The sequence below is a fragment of the Schistocerca serialis genome, chromosome 10, assembly GCF_023864345.2.
Source record: "Schistocerca serialis cubense isolate TAMUIC-IGC-003099 chromosome 10, iqSchSeri2.2, whole genome shotgun sequence".
Lineage (NCBI taxonomy): Eukaryota > Metazoa > Arthropoda > Insecta > Orthoptera > Acrididae > Schistocerca > Schistocerca serialis.
In genome coordinates, this window is record NC_064647.1 from 159,415,622 (window position 1) to 159,436,941 (window position 21,320).

Genomic DNA, 21,320 nt, shown 5'->3' on the forward strand with positions numbered 1-21,320 from the left:
ATATATATATATATATATATATATATATATATTACGCTGAAGCACAACAATGTATTTACCTTAATAGTGTTCAAAGTCATTATATATATATATATATATATATATATATATATATATATATAATGACTTTGAACACCTTAATATATATATATATATATATATATATATATATATATATATATATATATATATATATATATATATAATGACTTTGAACACTATTAAGGTAAATACATTGTTTGTTCTCTATCAAAATCTTATGGCTGTATGACACCATTCCCAGTCCAAACAATGCCGGCGGTTGTGACGAAATACTGATAGGTGGGCGCTTAGTGCCAAGTCGTTTGTAATGTTGGCCAACGTTGTAATCCCTGAAATAAGGTAACATTCCAACGAGCGAGGTGGCGCAGTGGTTAGCACACTAGACTCGCATTCAGGAGGACAACAATTCAAACCCGCATCCAGCCATCCTGATTTAGGCTTTCGCTAAATCGCTCCAGGCAAGTGTCGGGATGGTTCCTTTGATAGGGCATGACCAACTTCCTTCCCCATCCTTTCCTAATCTGATGGGACCAATTACCTCGCTGTTTGCTCCCCTCCCCCAAATCAGCCAACCAACATCGCATACCTTCTCAAACCGTGAAGTTTTATTTCTTTTCCACTTCCATTGTAGGTGCTTCAGTTTCCTTGTATGGCAGCATATTTAGTAGGGCTGGGACATCCAATCCCAGACAATAAATTTTCGAGTGATTTTGAGAATTGCGTCACAGTGCTTTAGGAAGTGGTATTCGCTCACTGAGCTTAAAATTAGAGAAATATGAAGAAAATGGAAGAGGGCGAGGGTGTTAGGTCCGTTTGTTACGTGAAATGAGAGGTGAGTCAGACAGGGAAGCAATGGTTTGTTTAGGTTTCGCGCTGTGAAGGAGACTGAGAGAATGAGTGAGACGGAGAGTGAGGGGGAGACAGGGAGACGGATGAGCAGGCAGGGGCAGGAGATGGATGAGCGCAGCTGCTGGCCGCCGCCCGCCATCCGTCACGCCGCTGCGGTCAGCTGTCGATGCCACCGCACTCGGGTTGAGGCTTCCAGTCCTGCTGCACCGGGCCCTCGCGAAAGCCCATCAGCAGTGGCCACACTGCAACGCACGACCAAGCTATTGCTGCAGTCTAGCGTATACAGTCCCGGCACTCAATGCTGTGGAAACTGTTACCTTCTTCTGTTAGAACGACACTAGCGCCCCTAGCGGGAGAAAGTCAACCGTTAGATTAATACTTACTTTTCTAGTTGATTAACGAAATAGCTACTATATTTTTGCGTTACAATCATTAGTAAATTACAGTGGCGTAGCGTGAGGGGAGACTTTGAGACTTAGTCTCCCCTGTATTCCTGTTTAAAAAAGACGCAATAGTAATTCATAACAAAAATATAAACAACTTTCTACTAAGAGCACTAAACGTGCGAGGACATCGGATTTGTAGCCCGCGTCGCCGCGCCCTCAGTATTGGTTTATCTGCCTGCTTGAGACTCGACTGCTCTCAGTCTCTGCCTCCCTACCCTTCCCTTACCTGGCTGTGTTAGTGGCATTCTCGGCTCCCCTCCACTTCCCCCCATCCACGAAGGCCGGTGCGCTGCACTTGCAAGCAGCTATCGAGACTAGTCTCTGCCGCTTCTATGCTGGTTTTTAACACGGAAGTGAACAGTCGCGCGGTTTGTGTTCATAGTCATTCTTGTGTGATTTTAGTGCATATTTTCGTTGTGTCGCCAACATGAGTGAGCCAGCAACTGAACACCTCATAGAATTTTTATTAAAAATGCATTTTTCTACATTAACGTACGAAAAAAAGTGCGAATTGAAGGACAAACGACCTGCTCCTATACTCAGTGTAGTTTTAAGCGAAGCCAAACAAGAACGCACTTTCCAGACAGCCTCGTACGAAAAGTATGCTTGGATGACTGCGAATGCAGTTAATAACAGATAACATTTGTTATATATGTCTTCTGTTTGGTGGTGAAAAGGAATGATGCAATGAGGACATTTGTACAATAAAGAACTTTGACAGGCAAGCACAAAAGTATCAAGAACCTTCAACATTGCAGCGCGTCAGCAATCGTTGGTTAATATATTGAAAAACTAGAAACCCGCCTCGACTGCGAAAAAAACACCTAGTGTTTACCTAGGTTTCGGCGTAGATAACTACACCTTCTTCAGAACAATAAAACCCACAAGTGCCTTAGAAGACCTTTGTCAGTGATAGCCATGGTGTCCTTTTAATCATTGACAAAGGTCTTCTTAGGCACTTCTGGGTTTTATTGTTCTGAAGAAGGTGTAGTTATCTACGCCGAAACCTAGGTAAACACTAGGTGTTTTTTTCGCAGTCGAGGCGGGTTTCTAGTTTTTTAATACAAAAGTATCAGATATCAAAACGTCACCTGCAGAACAAAGAATCATTTCAGTTATTGGGCAAAAGTAGAACTGAGCAAGCCCTTTCTGAAGCCGCTCGTCTAACAGAAAACAACGAACAAGTTGCATCCAGCAGGAGAGTATTGGCTCCTCTTATTCAGGCAATTGTATTTCTTTGTGAACAAGAACTAGCCTTTCGCGGCCATCGAGAAGACGAATCCTCCAGCAACAGAGGTAACTATCTGGAATTGTTGGATTTACTAGCTCAAGGAGAGCATTTAATCCGAGACCATCTGTCATCATCTTCAAAGAAACTTCTCCAGATATACAGAATGATACAATAGAAATAAATGATAACTCTGGACCTTAATGAGAATATCAAATCTGTAATTCAGAACTGCAATTTCATTTCGATTCAGATTGATGAAACATTAGACGTGTAATGCAATAATCAAATGAGTATAACATTCAGGTATTGTATTGTAGACAAAATTGAGGAAAGATTGGTTGGATTTTACGATGTTTCTGGAGATAAAACTGCTGAAGGTTTGTCAAACATTGTTCATGCAGCATTGAAAGAATGGAATGTGGAAGGAAAAGTGGTTGGTCAAACATATGGCGGGCAGAGAAAGAGGACTACAATTGGTGAAGCAGTTCTGTCCCTATGCGCTGTTTATTCATTGTCACACACTTCAACTGAATTTGGTACTGTTACATGCCTCCAAAATCATACGATAAGTACGCATGTTTGTAAGTGAGCTTACTGTATTCGTTCTTCAGCAAATCATCAAAACGAACTGTATTGCTAACTGAGAAAGGATTGAAACTGCCACATGCAAGCAACACTCGCTGGAACTTTGTTCCAGGGAAGTTTCAACAATATCTAGTCATTTCTCAGAGCTATATAGTGTTTTTAATTATGTATTTGATGATACAGACTCTCAGTGGGACCCACAATCTATGAGCTGTGCTGTGGGAATGAAACGATGGATGGATGATCCTACGTTTGTCTACTTGCTTTGCTTCTACCGAGGGTGCATTGTTTATGTTGATCATCTCTTTAATGTTCTTCAGTCAAAATCTGTCAGTATAACTGCTTGCCACGACGAAATAAGAACTGTTTTGAGAAACTTAGCCGGCCGCGGGTGGCCGAGCGGTTCTAGGCGCTTCAGTCTGGAACCGCGCGACCGCTACGGTAGCAGGTTCGAATCCTGCCTCGGGCATGGATGTGTGTGATGTCCTTAGGTTAGTTCGGTTTAAGCAGATCTAAGCTCTAGGGGGCTGATGACCTGAGATGTTAAGTTCCATAGTGCTCAGATCCATTTGAACCATTTTTGCTCAGAGCCATTTGACAAATTTATGACAATTAAGAACGGAAACATTTGTTGATGAATGCATTAAATGCACCTTGTGTTTGAATGGCAACTTATCATTCTGTGACAGTCAAAAGACATATCTCAGGGCACTAACTTACGAGATACTGGATTTGCAAATTGTTCAGATGGAAAGAAGGTTTCAAGACTTTCCGCAAATTCAGCTTGTTGAACTTTTGAACGAAAAGTGTTTCCCGAACTATCAAAAACAATGTCCAAAGTTGAAACTGCTTCAGTTATTAGAACAGTACCCTTTTTTCAAACAAGAACAACTTGAAAATGAACTGTGTAACATATACGCTCGTGAGAAAAAACAATCTCCAAGAATCCTCTTAAAGTACATTGTCAACAATGATTTAGACTCTGTTTATGAAGAAATAACGAAGTTCCTGCGCTTGGTTTTGACCCTATCCGGAACTACAGGAAGCAGTGAACGAAGCATGAGTACTCTTAAGCGAGTGAAGAATTATTTAAGGAATTCAATGTCCAACACCCGGCTGTCATGTTTGAGCATGTTGGCAATAGAAAAGACAGTATTTGGAGAGCTATCCAGTGATCAGATCTTTGTAGACCGAGTTATAGACTTATTCCTAGAAAGAAAAGTCAAGCACATTGCACTTGAGTACAAGGAAATATAAGTGGTTCTTCTCTTGCTGCTGGAGTTCTACAAATTTGTCATCGTTTCTTGAACAAGTTAGTTATTATTATTATTATTATTAGTGACGGTGGTTGTGGTAGTAGTAGTTGTTGTTCTTGTTTTATTTGATCCATTTTGTTTCATTTGTTTAAATTATTGTTTATTGTACCATTTTGTCTCCCTATAATAACTGCAGTGTCTCCCCAACCTTTACAACCACGCTACGCCACTGGTAAATTATCGAGAGTCATGAATCATCGTGAAATACCGTATCTCACAGACTATTCAGAAGCTGTTTTTTCTCCTAAAAATTTTCTCCAAAATTCAGGAGCATTTTGCACTAGAAATCAATGTAAAAAGGCCCAGTGGTTGATTTAAAATTCCGGCCAGTATTAAAAAATGGCCTTATATTCGATGCCTTGGGAAAGCTATCTGTACCTGGCAGCAGTGGACCGATGCTACGAACATGAGATGCGGGGATTCATAAGTTTGCTAACACTGTCTCACTTCCATTCCGCCATCACTGTCTAGCCCATTACGAGTCACAGCAGTCTACTGTGCCAGTGAACTTGAAGTGAAAGTTATTTGTGTTATCGGTAATAGTGCAGTATTTTTGTAAGCACCTAGTTTCGTGATGGAAAAAAACGAAAGGTATTCATATGATGCGGGTTATAAACTGAAAGTAATAGCATATGCAGAAGAACATGGAAACAGAGCAGCTGAGTAGTATTTCGGCACTTCACAACAGAAAAGAAACATTTCCAATTAACCGCCTGGTAAAGAAGCAATGAAAAAAAGGAAGACTAAAAATGTGCAGACAGAGCACTCAATGTAAATTGGCCAAAACTAGAGCATGACAATTTTCAGGGATTTTCAAGTTCAGGTCGATTTTACAGATTAAGAATTGGTTTTTGGTTGGCTTTGCAATTTACTGATAAAAGTGGTAAAAATAATATTTTTTAAAAAATTTCTTAAAGAAATTAGTCTGTAGAATCTTATAGTCCGTAAAACAGGGTAAATGTAAAACGACTGACTCTGATTGATTCAGTATATAAGCTACAACTCATTGATGAAGAAGTCCTTTCGAATATCTATATAACTGCAGTTTGTTCTGCTGAGATGGTTAGGACATACACTTAGGAAAGCAAATGAACATATCGCGAAGGAAGACCATTATTGGATCCTGCAGGGATGATGAAGACGAGGCAGCGCCAAAATGATGCGGAGACTATCACTTGACGTAGAAAAGCGTTCCTGGAGCCACTCTGTAGCAATTCTACACGTGTAGAGTGTTGCATTGTCTTGCTGCAATTGACCAAGTCAGTGGGAACGCACAATGGACATGAATGGATGCAGGTCATCGGACAGGATGCTTACGTACATTTCACCTGTCAGAGTCTTATCTAGAGACGTATCAGGGGTCCCATACCACTCCAGCTGCACACACCCCAGCCATTACAGAGCCTACACCGGCTTGAACGGTCCCCTACTGACCTGCAGGGTTCATGGATTCATGAGGTTCTATCCATACCTGTACACGTCCATCCGCTCGGTGAAAATTTGAAACGAGACTCGTCCGACCAGGCAGCTTGTTTGGAGTCATCAACAGACCAATGTCGGTGTTGCGCCCCAGGCAAGGCGTAAAGCTATGTGTCGTGCAGTCATCAAGTGTAGCCCATATCGATAATGTTTCACTGAATGGTTCGCACGCTGACACTTGTTGATGGCCCAGCATTGAAATCTATAGCAATTTACGGGAGGTTTGCACTTGCTCCACGTTCAACGATTCTCTTCAGTCGTCGTTGGTCCCGTTCTTTCAGGATCTTTTTCGGCCGCAGCCACGTAGGAGATTGTTTTACCGGTTTCCTGATATTCAAGGCATACTAGTGAGGTGGTCGTACGGAAAAATCGCCGTTTCGTCGCTACCTCGGAGTTGCTGTGTCCCATCGCACGTCCGCCGACTGTAACACCACGTTCAAACTCACTTAAATCTTGATAACCTGCCATTGTAGCAGTAGTAACCGATCTAACAGCTGTGCCAGACACTCAGACACTTGTCTTACATAGGCGTTGCCGACCGCCAGCCGTATTCTGCCTGTTTACACATCTGCATCTACATCTACATCTACATCCATACTCCGCAAGCGACCCTACGGTGTGTGGCGGAGGGTACCTTGAGTACCTCTATCGGTTCTCCCTTCTATTCCAGTCTCGTATTGTTCGTAGAAAGAAAGATTGTCGATATGCCTCTGTATGGGCTCTAATCTCTCTGATTTTATCCTTATGGTCTCTTCGCGAGATATACGTAGGAGGGAGCAATATACTGCTTGACTCCTCGGTGAAGGTATATTCTGGAAACTTCAACAAAAGCCCGTACAGGGCTACTCAGCCTCTCTCCTGCAGAGTCTTCCACTGGATTTTGTCATCTCCGTAACGCTTTCGCGATTACTAAATGATCCTGTAACGAAGCACACTGCTCTCCGTTGGATCTTCTCTATCTCTTCTATCAACCCTATCTGGTACGGATCCCACACTGCTGAGCAGTATTCAAGCAGTGGACGAGCAGATGTACTGTAACCTACTTCCTTTGTTTTCGGATTGCATTTCCTTAGGATTCTTCCAATGAATCTCAGTCTGGCATCTGTTTTACCGACTATCAACTTTATGTGATCAGTCCACTTTAAATCACTCCTAATCACTCCTAATGTCTACTCCCAGAGCAAAGCCAAGGCTCCGGAAGACGACACACCCCACCTAGGCAAAGATGAAGATGATACGGTTCAATCTACATCTACATCTACATCCATACTCCGCAAGCCACCTGACGGTGTGTGGTGGAGGGTACCCTGAGTACCTCTATCGGTTCTCCCTTCTATTCCAGTCTCGTATTGTTCGTTTTAAATCACTCCTAATGCGTACTCCCAGATAATTTATGGAATTAACTCCTTCCAGTTGCTGACCTGCTACATTGTAGCTGAATGATAAAGGATCTTTGTTTCTATGTACTCGCAGCACATTACGCTTGTCTACATTGAGATTCAATTGCCATTCCCTGCACCATGCGGCAATTCGTTGCAGGTCCTCCTGCATTTCAGTACAATTTTCTATTGTTACAATCTCTCAATATACTACAGCACCATCCGCAAAAAGCCTCAGTGGACTTCCGATGTTATCCACAAGGTCATTTATGTGTATTGTGAATAGGAACGGTCCTACGACGCTCCCCTGCGGCGCACCTGACATCACTCTTACTTCGGGAGACTTCTCTCTATTGAGAATGACATGCTGCGTTGTGTTATCTAGGAACTCTTCAATTCAGTCACACAATTGGTCTGATAGTCCATATGCTCTTACTTTGTTCATTAGATGACTGTGGGGAACTGTATCTAACGCCTTGCTGAAGTCAAGAAACACGGCATCTACCTGGGAACCCGTGTCTATGGCCCTCTGAGTCTCATGGACGAATAGCGGGAGCTGGGTTTCACACGATCGTCGTTTTCGAAACCCATGCTGATTCCTACAGAGTAGATTTCTAGTCCCCAGAAAAGTCATTATAGTCGAACATTATACGTGTTCCCAAATTCTACACTACTGGCCATTAAAATTGCTCAACCAAGAAGAAATGCAGATGATAAACGGATATTCATTGGACAAATATATTATACTAGAACTGACATGTGATTACATTTTCACGCAATTTGGGTGCATAGGTCCTGAGAAATCAGTACCCAGAACAACCACCTCTGCCCGTAATAACGGCCTTGATACGCCTGGGCATTGAGTCAAACAGAGCTCGGATGGTGTGTACAGGTACAGCTGCCGATGCAGCTTCAACACGATACCACAGTTCATCAAGAGTAGTGACTGGCGTATTGTCACGAGCCAGTTGCTCGGTCACCATTGACCAGACGTTTTCAATTGGTGAGAGATTTGGAGAATGTGCTGGCCAGGGCAGCAGTCGAACATTTTCGAAATATACAGAAAGGCCCGTACAGGACATGCGGTCATGCATTTTCCTGCTGAAATGTAAGGTTTCGCGGGGGATCGAGTGAAGGGTAGAGCCACGGGTCGTAACACATCTGAAATGTAAGGTCCACTGTTCAAAGTGCCGTCAATGCGAACAGGAGGTGACCGAGACGTGTAACCAATGGCACCCCATACCATCACGTCGGGTAATACGCCAGTATGGCGATGACGAATACATGCTTCCAATATGCTTTCACCGTGATGTCATCAAACACGGATGCAACCATCATGACGCTGTAAAGAGAACCTGGATTCATCCGAAAAAATGACGTTTTGCCAGTCATGCACCCAGGTTCGTCGTTGAGTACACCATCGCGGGCGCTCCTGTCTGTGATACAGCGTCAAGGGTAACCGCAGCCATGGTCTCCGTGCTGACAGTCCATGCTGCTGCAAACGTCGTCAGACTGTTTGTGCAGATGGTTGTTGTCTTGCAAACGTTCCCATCTGTTGACTCAGGGATCGAGACTGGCTGCACGATCCGTTACAGCCATGCGGATAAGATGCCTGTCATCTCGACTGCTTGTGATACGAGGGATCCAGCACGGCGTTCCGTATTACCCTCCTTAACCCACCAATTCCATATTCTGTAACAGTCATTGGATCTTGACCAATGCGAGCAGCAATGTCGCGATACGATAAACCCGCAATTGCGATAGGCTACAATCCGACCTTTATCTAAGTCGGAAACATGATAGTGCGCATTTCTCCTCCTTACACAAGGCATCACAACAACGTTTTCAGCAGGCAATGCCGGTCAACTGCTGTTTGTGCATGAGAAATCCGGTTGGAAACTTTCCTCATGTCAGCACGTTGTAGGTGTCGCCACCGGCGCCAACCTTGTGTGAATACTCTGAAAAGCTGATCATTTGCATGTCATAGCATCTTCTGTCGGTTAAATTTCCCGTCTGTAGCACTTCATCTTCGTGGTGTAGCAATTTTAATGTCCAGTAGTGTACAACTGATCGACGTTAGAGATATAGGTCTATAGTTCTGCACACGTGTATGTGAATGCGCTTATCTATACGAGTTTCCTTGGCGCTTCAACGTAAATACGGGGCCGTCACATGATAGCAGATTCGTTAGCGGCACAGTTCTCTTGGACGACGGTGCTGTGCTACAAGGGCGGCCACACGAAGGTCGCAACGGAGGTCCACAGTTTCTCTCTGTGGCTGGTGCACGGCTCGACCATCTCTGTTCGCAAGGGGCTCGGAGTCAGCCATCAGTGGGCCAGACCGGGTCTTTGAGCACTGTGGTCGACTCCTGGCGGGAGGTAGGGGGGTGTCGCATCCCGGCTGCTGCAGAGGACACCCACCATTCAGTGTCCGCCTTCCGCTCTCGCACAGAGAGCGGATGGGCGTGGCGCGAGTGCTCCTGGTCAACAGAGGCCGGCGTGAGGCCATCATGGAAGAGTCAGCAGCTGTTGTGGAGCGCCTGTCGCAGTCCAACCTGGGGCGACGGCGCTGCGTCCCCAGCAAATCGGGGCGACCAAACCGCGGAGTCAGCGGAATTCGACGTGAGCGGAACGGCCTCCCGTCGCCAAGAAATGTGAAATAATTTTTTCATAATGTGGGGCCACAGTCACAATATATTTCTTTAAAGACAGTACCGCAATTAGACTGTTTTCTATTCGCAGTGTTTCATTTACACGATCATCAACGCAGCATGTCATTCTCAATGGAGAGAAGTCTCCCGAAGTAAGAGTGATTTCAGGTGGGCCGCAGGGGAGTGTCATAGGACCGTTGCTATTCACAATATACATAAATGACCTTGTGGATGACATCGGAAGTTCACTGAGGCTTTTTGCGGATGGTGCTGTAGTATATTGAGAGATTGTAACAATAGAAAATTGTACTGAAATGCAGGAGGACCTGCAACGAATTGCCGCATGGTGCAGGGAATGGCAATTGAATCTCAATGTAGACAAGCGTAATGTGCTGCGAGTACATAGAAACAAAGATCCTTTATCATTCAGCTACAATGTAGCAGGTCAGCAACTGGAAGCAGTTAATACCATAAATTATCTGGGAGTACGCATTAGGAGTGATTTAAAATGGAATGATCATATAAAGTTGATAGTCGGTAAAGCAGATGCCAGACTGAGATTCATTGGAAGAATCCTAAGGAAATGCAATCCGAAAACAAAGGAAGTAGGTTACAGTACGCTTGTTCGCCCACAGCTTGAATACTGCTCAGCAGTGTGGGATCCGTACCAGATAGGGCTGATAGAAGAGAAAGAGAAGATCCAACGGAGAGCAGCGCGCTTCGTTACAGGATCATTTAGTAATCGCGAAAGCGTTACGGAGATGATAGATAAACTCCAGTGGAAGACTCTGCAGGAGAGACGCTCAGTAGCTCGGTACGGGCTTTTGTTGAAGTTTCGAGAACATACCTTCACCAAAGAGTCAAACAGTATATTGCTCCCTCCTACGTATATCTCGCGAAGAGACCATGAGGATAAAATCAGAGAGATTAGAGCCCACACAGGAGCATACCGACAATCCTTCTTTCCACGATCAATACGAGACGGGAATAGAAGGGAGAACCGATAGAGGTACTCAGGGTACCCTCCGCGACACACCGTCAGGTCGCTTGCGGAGTATGGATGTAGATGTAGATGTAGATTGAGCCGTATCATCTTCATCTTTGCCTGGGTTTCAGTACAATTTTCCTGCGTTTCCTCCTGCGTTTCAGTACAATTTTCCATTGTTACAACCTCTCTATACACCACAGCATCATCCGCAAAAAGCCTCAGTGAACTTCCGATGTCACCCACAAGGTCATTTATGTATATTGTGAATAGCAACGGTCCTATGACACTCCCCTGCGGCACACCTGAAATCACTCTTACTTCGGGAGACTTCTCTCCATTGAGAATGACATGCTGCGTTGATGATCGTGTAAATGAAACACTGCGAATAGAAAACAGTCTAATTGCGGTACTGTCTTTAAAGAAATATATTGTGACTGTGGCCCCACATTATGAAAAAATTATTTCACATTTCTTGGCGACGGGAGGCCGTTCCGCTCACGTCGAATTCCGCTGACTCCGCGGTTTGGTCGCCCCGATTTGCTGGGGACGCAGCGCCGTCGCCCCAGGTTGGACTGCGACAGGCGCTCCACAACAGCTGCTGACTCTTCCATGATGGCCTCACGCCGGCCTCTGTTGACCAGGAGCACTCGCGCCACGCCCACCCGCTCTCTGTGCGAGAGCGGAAGGCGGACACTGAATGGTGGGTGTCCTCTGCAGCAGCCGGGATGCGACACCCCCCTACCTCCCGCCAGGAGTCGACCACAGTGCTCAAAGACCCGGTCTGGCCCACTGATGGCTGACTCCGAGCCCCTTGCGAACAGAGATGGTCGAGCCGTGCACCAGCCACAGAGAGAAACTGTGGACCTCCGTTGCGACCTTCGTGTGGCCGCCCTTGTAGCACAGCACCGTCGTCCAAGAGAACTGTGCCGCTAATGAATCTGCTATCATGTGACGGCCCCGTATTTACGTTGAAGCGCCAAGGAAACTCGTATAGATAAGCGCATTCACATACACATGTGCATAACTATAGACCTATATCTCTAACGTCGATCAGTTGTACACTACTGGACATTAAAATTGCTACACCACGAAGATGAAGTGCTACAGACGGGAAATTTAACCGACAGAAGATGCTATGACATGCAAATGATCAGCTTTTCAGGGCATTCACACAACGTTGGCGCCAGTGGCGACACCTACAACGTGCTGACATGAGGAAAGTTTCCAACCGGACTTCTCATACACAAACAGCAGTTGACCGGCATTGCCTGGTGAAACGTTGTTGTGATGCCTCGTGTAAGGAGCAGAAATGCGTGCTATGATGTTTCCGACTTTGATAAAGGTAGGATTGTAGTCTATCTCGATTGCGGGTTTATCGTATCGCGACATTGCAGCTCGCATTGGTCAAGATCCAATGACTGTTACATAATATGGAATTGGTGGGTTAATGAGGGTAATATAGAACGCCGTGCAGACTCCCAACGGCCTCGTATCACCAGCAGTCGAGATGACAGGCATCTTATCCGCATGGCTGTAACGGATCGTGCAGCCACGTCTCGATCCCTGTGTCAACAGATGGGAACGTTTGCAAGGTAACAACCATCTTCACAAACAGTTGGACGATGTTTGCAGCAGCATGGACTGTCAGCACGGAGACCGTGGCTGCGGTTACCCTTGACGCTGCATCACAGACAGGAGCGCCTGCGATCGTGTACTCAACGACGAACCTGGGTGCACGAATGGCAAAACGTCATTTTTTCGAATGAATCCAGGTTCTGTTTACAGCATCATGATGGTTACATCCGTGTTTGGCGAAATCGCGGTGAACGCATATTGGAAGCATGTATTCGTCATCGCCATACTGGCGTATTACCCGGCGTGATGGTATGGGGTGCCATTGGCTACACGTCTCGGTCACCTATTGTTCACAATGACGCCACTTTGAACAGTGGACGTTACATTTCACATGTGTTACGACCCGTGGCTCTACACTTCACTCGATCCCGGCGAAACCCTACATTTCAGCAGGATAATGCACGACCGCATGTTGCAAGTCCTGTACGGGCCTTTCTGGATACAGATTCGACTGCTGCCCTGGCCAGCACATTCACCACATCTCTCACCAATTGAAAACGTCTGGTCAATGGTGGCCAAGCAACTGGCTCGTCACAATACGCCAGTCACTACTCTTGATGAACTGTGGTATCGTGTTGAAAGTGCATGGGCAGCTGTACCTGTACACGCCATCCAAGCTGTGTTTGACTCAATGCCCAGGCGTATCAAGGCTGTTATTAATGCCAGAGGTGCTTTTTCTGGGTACTGATTTCTCAGGATCTATGCACCCAAACTGCGTGAAAATGTAATCACATGTCAGTTCCAGTATAATATATTTGTCTAAAGAATACCCGTTTATCATCTGCATTTCTTCTTGGTGTAGCAATTTTAATGGCCAGTAGTGTAGAATTTTGTAATATGTTCGACTATAATGACTTTTCTGGCGACTAGAAATCTACTCTGTAGGAATCAGCATGGGTTTCGAAAAAGACGATCGTCTGAAACCCAGCTCGCGCTATTCGTCCACGAGACTCAGAGGGCCATAGACACGGGATCCCAGGTAGATGCCGTGTTTCTTGACTTCCGCAAGGCGTTCGATACAGTTCCCCACAGTCGTCTAATGTACAAAATAAGAGCATATGGACTATCAGACCAATTGTGTGATTGGACTGAACAGTTCCTCGATAGCAGAACGCAGCATGTCATTCTCAATGGAGAGAAGTCTTCCGAAGTAAGAGTGATTTCAGGTGTGCCGCAGGGAGTGTCGCAGGACCGTTGTTATTCACAATATATATAAATGACATTGGAAGTTCACTGAGGCTTTTTGCGGATGATGCTGTGGAATATCGAGAGGTTCTAACAATAGGAAATTGTACTGAAATGCAGGAGGATCTGCAACGGATTGACGCATGGTGCAGGGAATGGCAATTGAATCTCAGTGTAGACAAGTGTAATGTGCTGCGCATACATAGAAAGAAAGATCCTTTATCATTTAGTTACAATATAGCAGGTCAGCAACTGGAAGCAGTTAATTCCATAAATTATCGGAGTACGCATTAGGAGTGATTTAAAATGGAATGATCATATAAAGTTGATAGTCGGTAAAGCAGATGCCAGACTGAGATTCACTGGAAGAATCCTAAGGAAATGCAATCCGAAAACAAAGGAAGTAGGTTACAGTACGCTTGTTCGCCCACAGCTTGAATACTGCTCAGCAGTGTGGGATCCGTACCAGATAGGGCTGATAGAAGAGAAAGAGAAGATCCAACGGAGAGCAGCGCGCTTCGTTACAGGATCATTTAGTAATCGCGAAAGCGTTACGGAGATGATAGATAAACTCCAGTGGAAGACTCTGCAGGAGAGACGCTCAGTAGCTCGGTACGGGCTTTTGTTGAAGTTTCGAGAACATACCTTCACCAAAGAGTCAAACAGTATATTGCTCCCTCCTACGTATATCTCGCGAAGAGACCATGAGGATAAAATCAGAGAGATTAGAGCCCACACAGGAGCATACCGACAGTCCTTCTTTCCACGATCAATACGAGACTGGAATAGAAGGGAGAACCGATAGAGGTACTCAGGGTACCCTCCGCGACACACCGTCAGGTGGCTTGCGGAGTATGGATGTAGATGTAGATGTAGATTGAGCCGTATCATCTTCATCTTTGCCTGGGTGGGGTGTGTCGTCTTCCGGAGCCTTGGCTTTGCTCTGCCGCGACTGGTCCGTTTGCTTTTAAATTCCGGAGGGGGAGAGATCTGCTGACGACGAGAGTATCGAGTGCTGCTGCCGGAGTGAGTCGGGGAGTTTAGTTTCCGATCGTGTGGCAGCGCAATGTTGGGTGAAAGGTGGTGTAACTTCCTGTGAACGCACGTGATTGCTACGAGAGTGTGTACTCGGGACGGCGGCAGTCGTTCTGGACGGGCTGTGTGATGAGGAAGCTCGGCGTGGCAACTGTTGGCGCGGCGTGTCCGCGTTGCTATGGCGGCACTGGGGCGATTGACATAACTCGAGCTGGAGCTGGTTGCAACCTGTCGCCGAATGCTTGTCTGCCTTCTGGACTAACGGCGAGAATATCTTGACTTGATTTGTCGTACTCAATTTCTGTCCGTGTCGTCGGGTGTGTTTTGCTCTAAGGTCGTGTGCCATGGTGTTTCGCAATTTTAGTAGGCTCAGGCGTGCCGGAAATCCCGATTCAATGATCTGCTGTTATATTGTCAAGTGTAACTATCTCTAGAAAAGAGTGTTAACTCTCTGTGCCTTAATAACTGAACCTAAAATATTATCTGTGGTTGAAATTTTATCTCGTATTTTACAATTTATTAAATGGTATTATTATTTAGTACTGGCCGCCACATTTACTGTCGAAGGCCAGTGGGCGTCATTAACAGTTCCTGCCAAGATAGGCGTTATATTTAGAACCATGTGTTTCAATGTTTAGTAATTTTTATTTTATGTGTTATAGACAGTTGCCGTCATGCCCTATATGGACGATTCGCCACGTTGGTGAAGTTTCTAGTTGTTCTGCTGGTCTGTGCCATATTGCTAAAGCAGGCAGTCCTAGCACAGCTGACTGTAAATTGTTCATAGTTGTGAGGAGCATGGGCTGGTTTTAAGTGCTAACTCACTAACTTCAACCATTCTCAAATATTTATTACTACTGATATTCAGGCCCTTCAGGCCGAGTGGCAACGTCATTACCCCTTTTTGGTTATTAATTTTATCTTGTTAGCTTGTTTCGTTTAAAAAAAAGACCCTTGGTCTATGTAAGCGTAGGCTTCCGCGGCCGTTGTCTTCTTCTATAAAATTCTTCAGGGTATCAGACCGCACCGTCATAATTTTAAAATGCGCCAACGTTTCGGCCAGCGTTGCAGCTAGCCTTCATCAGGGCCTTACGTTAACTGCTAAATGAATTTTTTTTTTCTTTATTGTGATTTCATGCCCCTGCCCCATATGGGCAGGGGAGGGCTGTCAGCAGCACAATCCGCCGGTCTTCAGCCGAGTGACATAACAACTAAAACAAGAATAAAATAATACATACATAAGGAGGTAAAAAAAGGGGAACATAAAACAGAGTAAGGGGAGAAAATGGAGGTAAAAATCACTGACATGTAGAAGTTCATTGGGGACAGTTAAAAAAGTCACCAGAAAGTTTAAAAAACACAGCCTGCGATCCTTAAAACACAGAGAAGATACTGGATGCGCATGCACAGTTTAAAAGTTGGCCACAGTATTAAAAACACTCCGAAAACAACACACTTAAAACCCACTTGGAGCACACACGACGAAGAGTAAAACTACCAGGCGGGACCTGCCGAGGGAGAGGGCAGAGAGGATGGAAAAGGAGGGGAGAGCATGGGGCAGCTGGGGAAGCGGCGGGATGAAGAGAGGAGGGGCAACCGTGGGTGCACGAAGAGGCAGGAGACACATGGTGCGGGAGAGGGAAAGGGAAGACAGGGCAGGAGGGAGCGCAGAGACACTGAAAGAAGGCACAAGAGATGGATGGGGAGTAGGAGGGGAAATCCGCTCAGAAAGAGGGAGGGGGAGGAGAGGGAGCCCTGAGGAGGAGGCAGGAAGAGGGGGTTAGAGTTGGTAGGAAGGGTAGATGTCAGGGCGAAGCTCATCATCCGGGAGTGGTAGACGGTGGAAGTTGTGTTGGGAAAGGAGATGGAGGGTGTGGAGATGGAGAGAGGGAGGGACACAACGGTAAAGGCGCGGCAACTGGTTGGGAGTGGAGAGGAAGGGAGACACCAGGGGGTGAGGGGGATCAAGGCGGCGGACAATATATAGTGTGCGGATGTGTTCAAGGAAAAGGAGAAGGTGGGGGAAGGGGATGAGGTCATAGAGGATGCGCGTGGGGGACGGAAGGCGGATGCGGAAGGCGAGGCGGAGTGCATGGCGTTCGAGGATTTGGAGGGCTTTATAGAACCGGAGAGGGGCGGAAATCCAAGCGATGCTGGCATAACAAAGGATGGGGTGGATCATGGATTTGTAGGTGTGAAGGATGGTGGAAGGATGCAGACCCCACGTCTGGCCGGACAGGAGTTTCAGGAGGCGGAGGCGGTTGTGAGCTTTGTTTTGGATGGTAAGGAGATGGGGAGTCCAGGTGAGGTGGCGGTCGAGTGTGAGGCCAAGGTATTTGAGGGTAGGAGTGAGGTGGATAGGACGGCCATAAATGGTGAGGTAGAAATCATGGAGGCGGAAGGAGCGGGTGGTGCGGCCTATGATGATCGCCTGGGTCTTGGAGGGATTAACACGGAGGAACCACTGGTTGCACCAAGCGGTGAATTGGTCAAGGTGGGTTTGGAGGGTACGTTGGGACAGTTGAAGGGTAGGATAAAGGGCTAGGAAGGCGGTGTCATCAGCGAACTGGAGAAGATGAACAGGAGGGGGAGGTTTGGGCATATCAGCAGTGTACAGGAGATAGAGGAGAGGGGAACTGCTAAATGAACACACTTGGTTCCTTAAATAGCTGCACGAGAAAACCGTGTCGTTACTTGATTGGCTGTAAAAGGAGGAGGAAGAGGGGTGAAGGGTATGCTTTATTGGTGTTTCCTTTATTATCTGTCATTGGCTGAAATAGCTGTTTTCTATTGGTCTTTATATTAATCCACCCCATTGGAGGAGACGGACGAATAGCGAACAGGTGATGGCTGTGACGTCACACTGTTTCCATGCTGTCCAGAAGCCGGCTGCGGCGTGCCATTGCTTTGTGTACTCGCGACCACCACTGCGGCTCTCCGCGTGTCTGCATGGGCCGCCACGGCTCTGCCGCCGCTCCGTAGCCCTGCTATTGCAGGCAGCCAAGACCTCGGAAGCTTGTACCCGTCCTCTCTATTCATGTTGGCGGGTATTTTGGCTATTTCTATCGTCTCTCTCATCTTTCTTTTGAAAGTGAGAGGCTGTTTCGCCAGGACGCGGGCTTCTTGAAAAAATATTGGTTTCCCGCACTCGTCTCGGTGTTCCGCCACTGCTAACTTAGTGTGTTGTTTCAAGCGGATATATCTTTCATGTTCCGAGAGCCTTGTGCTAATCGGACGTCCCGTCTCACCTATGTAGACTAATCCACACGCACAACCAATTTCATACACGCCAGCTGTGTGTAGTTTGTCCACTGCATCCTTGGTAGAACCGAGCATGTCTGATATTTTGTTTCTGCTTCGGAAAATTGGTTTGATGTCGGCTTTTCGTAGAATTTTGCCAATACGTTCGGTGACCCCTTGTACATATGGTAACACAGCAATGCTCTGTGCCTCCTTCTCCTCTTCCCTATTAGTCTTCTCCCTTGGTCTATGAATTTGTCTTTTGATCTTTGCTGCTCCTTTGGACGAAGTAAATTAACTGTTGGCTTTGCATTCTTGTACCATTATCAAAACAGCATTTGCGGTTATATTTGATTGGCCCTTCTGGCCGAATGATTAAAGTAATTCCTTTCAGTAATTTATTGTATCAATTAATCAAAAGTGTTGGGTCCTTCAGACCGTGATTATCTCCTTATGTTGAATATTGAGGTTGTCATTCAGACATACAGTTGTGAATGTTAAGCGGCCCTACAGGCCTGGAGTTTAAAAAATTTTATTGTGTTTATATACATATATACCACGACGTATCAATAATTTCGGCTTTAAAGTGCCATTATCAAGTGTTTTCTGAAAGCAATTAGACAATAACAGTGAAACACATAACAAGTGATACAAGCATAAGAATCCATATTTATAATGCTTACATACAATGTTATACAGTGGCTAAGAAGGCATACTGTCGTATTAAAATACACTAGTAGACACATTGTCTAAGGGTCAATATTTCTGGTAAAAGACTACTGTTTTGTTTTATCGCTGAGTATACCGTCTTGACTGAATGACAGTTGGCTAAGTGTCAAATGGTCTTGGTCTTTGACTGTTATTGTCTAATATACTTTCAGAAAACTCTTGATAATGGCACTTTAAAGCCGAAATCATGATCGTGTTAACGTAACAGTGCAAATAAAAAACAGTCTAATGGCGGTACTGACTTTAAGGAAAGTCTTTCTGCAGCCGTGAGCTGCCCTGTGCCCCGCCCCAAAGCCTCCACTCCAGCGTCCCAGTACCTCTGAGGACTTCAGTACGATAAGCACTTCGTTGACACGTAACAACGTAAATATTGCATTCCATCCAAGTTTTGCACATTTCGCAGATTTGAAGGAAGTGTAGTGACGAAAACTTTACGTTATTGAACAAATGTACGACGTCTTTCTGGAAAACGTTCGGTGTTCTGCTGTTTACTAGCCATCATCTTCTTGTTAAAAGAAAACGAAATACTTCAGTAAATATTGCAATGAAATGAATACCCCTAGCTGCATACAGGCGTTGTTATAAGTAACGGGGACAGTTGAAAATGTGTGCTCCGACCAGACCCGTCAGCTTAGTCTGGCGCGAGTAATGAGTGAATGGACAAATATCTATTAGGAATATTATGAATGTAGGTTGTGGACAGTTGGGAATGTGGGTCTCACGGGAGGCGTGCCATATATAAGTCCCTCGTCGCACTATGGTCTGTGTCCTCGGTGGGTCAGATGGGTAGGAGTGTCTGCCATGTAAGCAGGAGTTCCCGGATTCGAGTCCCCATTGGGTCACACATTTTCAACTGTACCCGTTGACTTACCGTAAATAAGAAATTAGTGGCCCTGTAGAGTACCGTTTCATACCTCCCAGAGTTCTTAGGAAACTAAGAGAGACAATGCGGTGTCATGTTTCAATTAGCTTCGATGTGTGTGGCCCCCACATACCCTTCATACTGTAAAAGCTTTGTTACAGGTCAGTATAAACAATACCATTCGCATTCATCGGATATCGTCTTCAGAGGTGAAACTTTCTGACCGATTAGGGCGCTGCTGTCGCTGTGTCTAACAGACATAAGGGAAAATGTGTTAGACTGTGCTATTACTACGGAAGACAGCTGAGAAGAATGGCTGCGAGGGGTGGGGCCACCACCGGTAAAGCAGTGGTTATTCTCGCCTTTTTGCAAGTGTGGCGTAGCGCTTAGCACATCTGTCTAGCGAACAGGCGACCCATGTTCAAATCCTGGCCTTGGCACAAATTTTCATCTTTAGCTTCAGTCTGCATATGTATACATGATGGATGTTTGACACTGGATAAGGTCTCTGGAGCCATATAGCTTCAATTGTTTTATGAAATCATTTATCGCTAGAATTGGAACTGTGGACATCGGACCATTGAGGAATTAACGACGTTATAGTTCGGTGATACATGTCCGATCAGTTTGACAAAAATGTACTCGATAATGAGTAAAATATTGGTCAATAAATGTCAAGGTGGTTCTGCTTCTAAATAAGGAATAAGTAATGAAAGAACGTAGGTCGTTCTACCGCCGAACCATCCGCCATCAGTCTTTTCGATGTGGCCACTGTAAGAAATAGATAAATATGTATAAAACTGTATGCGTTATACAGCAAACTGGAAGAGTTAATGTGTTTTGGAATAAATACAGTCTGCATTGAGATTACAGTGTAAACTATTTCCAACTAGTAACAGGAGACTGCCGCTTACTTGTTCATAGCTAGATATCAGACAAAAAAATGATGCAAATATGGGGAAGCAAAAAATGTTCAAACGTACCTACGTTCTGCATTTTAATTTAAAAAAACCTATCTGTTACCAACTGTTCGTCTATAATTGTGAGCCATATGTTTGTGACTATTACAGCGCCATCTATCACAAAGTGAAAAGAGTGGTCCAACTAAAACATTCATATTTCTTTACGTACTGCACGAATATGTAATAAAAAATGGGGGTTCCTATTTAAAAATACGCAGTTGATATCCGTTTGACCTATGGCAGCGCCATCTGGCGGGCCAACCATAGCGCCATCTGGTTTCCCCCTTCAAGCTAGACAAGTTTCGTTCTTTGTAGTTTTTTTGTTTGACGCTTATTTCGTGAGATATTTGGCCCGGTCACGATCAATGGACCACCCTGTATATATGATGATGGTATATGTTCTTTCGGACATGTCCGAAAGAACAGATGCCGTCTTCATATATAAATAATCCTAATGACAAGATTTGCCTTTGCGGTGGGCGGAGGCGTGTGAGTGGAAACGCTGAGGTAATCGGCGTTGCTAATACGAATTGCAAAGTTTAACTTCACAACGCAATTTCACATTACAACTGCTAAGTCACTGCCGTTTGCAGAAATCAAAAAACGGGGAAGTCGACATGAAGTGCTTCAGACAAATCCGATACGTGACAAAACCGAACGATGGATCTAGGGTACCTTTTATTGTGCCACTTGCATGAAGTTACCAT